Raw genomic sequence first — 4,342 nt, 5'->3', positions numbered from 1 at the left:
TGAGGTATTGTGTATAAAAATTTAAAAATTCAATTTTTTTATTGCTTTAGAGAGAGAGAGAAAAGAAAGAAAGAAAGAAAGAAAGAAAGAAAGAAAGAAAGAAAGAAAGAAAGAAAGAAAGGAAGAAAGAAAGAAAGAAAGAAAGAAAGAAAGAAAGAAAGAAAGAAAGAAAGAAAAGAGAAGAGAAGAAAGCTGCTGACATCAGTGGCAGTCCTGGGACTGTGGCCTCATGGAGCTGTGATCTGATCCCACCCTTCAGTATATTCTGGAGACAATCCATAGGACCTGCAGCTGAGGTCAGCCTCTGGCGCCAACTCAACTCAACAACATGGGGATAAGGAAAACAATGACTGAAAATTACTCTGCCTTAACAGGCTCTGCCTCTCTGTGTGGACCCTGTGCCCTTTGTTTAGGCCCAGCTATCTCTCTCTACATGGGCCTCAAAGCATGGATGTAGGGAACTTGCTTATAGGGTTTAAGTTTATCTGCTTGACCTAACCACAGAGCTTGGTGAGCCCCAATCGAGGGCTATAGGTTTTTTCTATTAGCTATAGAATATAGAGTGAGACTTCCTTATTCAAATGTAGATAATTTTTATTAAAAAATATTTATTTTTGGTGATAGGTATCCTATAAATAAAAGGCTAATATGCAAATAGACCGAACGGTAGAACAACCAAACAACAGTACAGTCGCTATGATGTGTGCTGACCACCAAGGGGCGTGCACAAAACATGATGGGTGTTGGCTATGGCAGGATGGTGGAGCAGGTGAGTGGGGAGGCCAGACCAAGGCAGAGTGCCTATTGCTGTCATTGGAGTGAGCCTCTGGTGGTTACTGAAAAGTGTTTTTCTCCTGTGCACCACAGTCCCGCCTGGTGATCTCACACTGCCGGCACTGGAGCTGCCGCTTGCACCCGCAGCCAGTGCCAGAGCCACCACTTGCACCCACTGCCGGTCCCAGTGCCAGTCCCGATTGCTCAGCTCCATCAGCAGGTGTGAGCAGCGGCTTCCAGCCCTGATCACTCCTGAGGGCTTCTCCACCTCCCCCTGCTCCAGAGGGGCGATCGGGGCAGCAGCCACCACTTGCACCCACTGCTGGTGGCAGCCTAATCACTCTGTGCTGTCAGCAGGTGTGAGCAGGGCCAGCACTGTCAGCATGTGGAAGTGGCAGCAGCAGGAGCAGGGCTGCTAGCAGACAGGAGACCAGAGGCCATGGTGGTAGGGGCTGAGCAGGGGCATGGAGAATGGGCCGAGACCCACCCCTATGCCTACCGCAGCCTCGCAGCCCACAGTTCCTTTTAAGGTGCACAAATTTGTGCACTGGGCCTCTAGTTAAGAATATAAGAAAACTAACTTGAGCTTAAATATACTTATATGAAAACTCAAAGTTGCTAAACATGGAACATTTTCATATTGGTGACATTTTCATCATTCCATTTTGTGGAAGAATGGAGATTGGCTATATTTTATTTTATTCTTTTCTTTTCTTTTCTTTGGTTTGAAATTATAGGAATTTACTCTTTCACAGTTCTGGAGGACAGAAGTGCAATGATAAGGTGTCAGCAGTATTGGTTACTTCCTTTTTTAAAAAAAATGTTTAATTGTAAAATATACAACATGAAATTTACCATTTTGATCATTTTTAGGTATATACATATACATACACATTCATGTTGTTCTGCAATCAATATTAAATAATTTTTGATTAAAGTATAGAAAAAACTGCATGCTACAGAAAAGTGAAAAATCTAAATGCACAGTTCAATGAATTTTCACAAAGTGAACACGCCTGTGTAATGCAACCCAGATCAGAAAATGCAATATTATCAGTACCTCAGAAGCATTCCTCCCAGTTACTACTCATCCACGCCCAAAAGGTAACCACAATTTTACTTCTATCACCATATAGGTAAGTTTTGCCTGTTTTTGTACTTTATATAATGCTGTGACCTTCACAGTGGGGTTCAGGATCTGAGGGAGGGGCTGACACACAAATTAAAATGCTATACAAGAAATATGAATTTAGGAGGCATTGAGGGCCAGGTGGAGAACTCTTCTTGAAGACGCACACCTAGACTGGGTCCCATCTGTTTTTTATTCAGTTTTAGTTACACATCTTGCCCTCTAGCAATGCATACAGGCATATCAAAAGTAAAGTTTGGTAAACAGGAAAAGAATTATCAGGTTAGGGAATTGCCTTGAGCCACCACTATCTCAACACAAACAATCAGTGCTAACGCCCAAAGTCCATTGGCCTTCTGAGTTCCTTGGTGCACACTAATGACAGTATTGGCAAGTGGTGGCTTCCCGATTCTCCCTCATTTTGTTTTCTTGATAAATCTTGAAAGGTGTATATGCCTTCTGCAGGGCTCATGTCCTTTTAAGACTCTTCATTTCACACCTGCTGATTAGAATCTATGTTAATAAAAGAGAAAGATACAAATTGACCATACCTTCGTGATGCCCACCAGCCAATCAGGAGTGAGCATGCAAATTAACCCAACAAAGATGGTGGGTTAATTTGCATACACAGCCACAAACGGGCAGGGGTGGGCCAGAATACTTGCATTTCTTCTGGCTTTTTCTTTTGGCTTATTCCGACACTAGCGTAATTCCATCAGTGTTACAAGTGAAAAAATTTAAAATAATTAAGACTTGGTGTTATCTACCTACAGAAGATTTCTCCAGCATCACTATCCCCCTTTTTTGTTTTCCAAGTTGGGATTTTAGACGCTGATGTTGGCATTCTATAATTGCCTGTCCTTGGGAATTCTATGGTATTGCCATAACATGCCTGATGTAATACAGTATGCATTTCCTTTTGTTAAAGGACCAGGCAGGGTGGTATGAGACCTGATATGAGTAATATAAAAGGGATATTGTTTTTGCTGTGCAATTTGCTGTACCTGTTTAAATAGTATAAATAGACTTTATACTATTTTAATAACTGAGCTATTTTAATTGAGCAGTCTCAATTTTGTTTACCAGGCTAGCAGCCGAGGTAGAATCAGAAATAATATTAAGAGGCTTTTGGAAATTCTGCAATGCAGCCTTGACAGCTCAGTTTTTTAGTAAAGGAGTTGACTAGTCCAGATGACGTGGCCTGAAATTACTGTATGATAAGCAGCTTTACCATTAGATGAACTGTCAGTAAAAATAGTTAATGCTTCAGGAATATATTCCTGTCTAGTATTTTTTGATATAATAATAGGGGTGTAATATAAAAGTTGTAGTTGCTTGTTTTTAGTAGGTGATAACTAAATTCCCCTGAATAGTCACTTATTTCAATTTGCCAAATCAAATCAGTCTGAAATAATATTAATATTTAACTTTATTTCTCCTTGGGTGTAGACAGCAAATGACATTAATTGGATTTCTGCTATTGTCTTTTTGAGTATATTGACATAAGCTATTTACCCTCTGTTTAGGGAGGCAAAATGCAAATTATTTACTTTTCAGTGTCCTTGGTTTAGGGAACATAGGATTTACTAGATCAGCGGTTCTCAACGTGTGGGTCATGACCCCTTTGAGGGTCGAATGACCCTTTCACAGTGGTAGCCTAAGACCATCGGAAAACACATATATAATCTCATATTGTTTTTGTGATGAATCACTATGCTTTAATTATGTTCAGTTTGTAACAATGAAATTGGGGGCCACCACAACATGAGGAACTATTTTAAAGAGTCGCGGCATTAGGAAGGTTGAGAACCACTGTACTAGATGGCCACAAACCACTTGGCATTTAGATTTTTCAGATGTTTGAAAACTGCTCTTACATGCTGTATTTGCCATCTCACTGCTCGAGTGAAGCAAGTCATGAAATTAGAAAATGATTCAGTAGGTCTTTGCATACATTTAACTTAATAAAAGCTTCCTTAGGATTCCCTAAGTACATTGAATAAATTTGTCATTTCTTCTATAGAAATTTTCAGATAAGGTCTTAATTAAATAATGTTCTCTAATAATTTCTAAAAGTCATTTAAGGTCTTAAAAGAATTCTTTCATATTTTTACCTTTGGAGGCCTAATACATTGATTTTTAATTACAGTTTCTAGATATTTGAGGGTCATTTCCCTCTGTATTTTTTCCAGAGCAATCTCTAAGCCCCATTTAGCAAGTTTCTTTTCTATTTGGGTAAGCATTGCTAAAGTCTGCTTTTCCTGTGGGCTTGCCATAAATCACTACATGAAAGACTTTTATTTTCTTTAAAACAGAACAACCAACTTGGTTGCCTTTCAAAAAAACGAGTAAAAGAGAGATATGGTGGCCAATACTGTAATGCATACATCTCAAGTAAAAGCAACTTTCTTTTTACTTATGGTGTCTCATTAATGGCGA

The sequence above is a fragment of the Myotis davidii genome, unplaced genomic scaffold (assembly GCF_000327345.1).
Source record: "Myotis davidii unplaced genomic scaffold, ASM32734v1 scaffold540, whole genome shotgun sequence".
Classification (NCBI taxonomy): Eukaryota; Metazoa; Chordata; class Mammalia; order Chiroptera; family Vespertilionidae; genus Myotis; species Myotis davidii.
The sequence above is the reverse complement of the archived record's forward strand: the minus strand, read 5'-3'. Positions refer to the sequence as shown.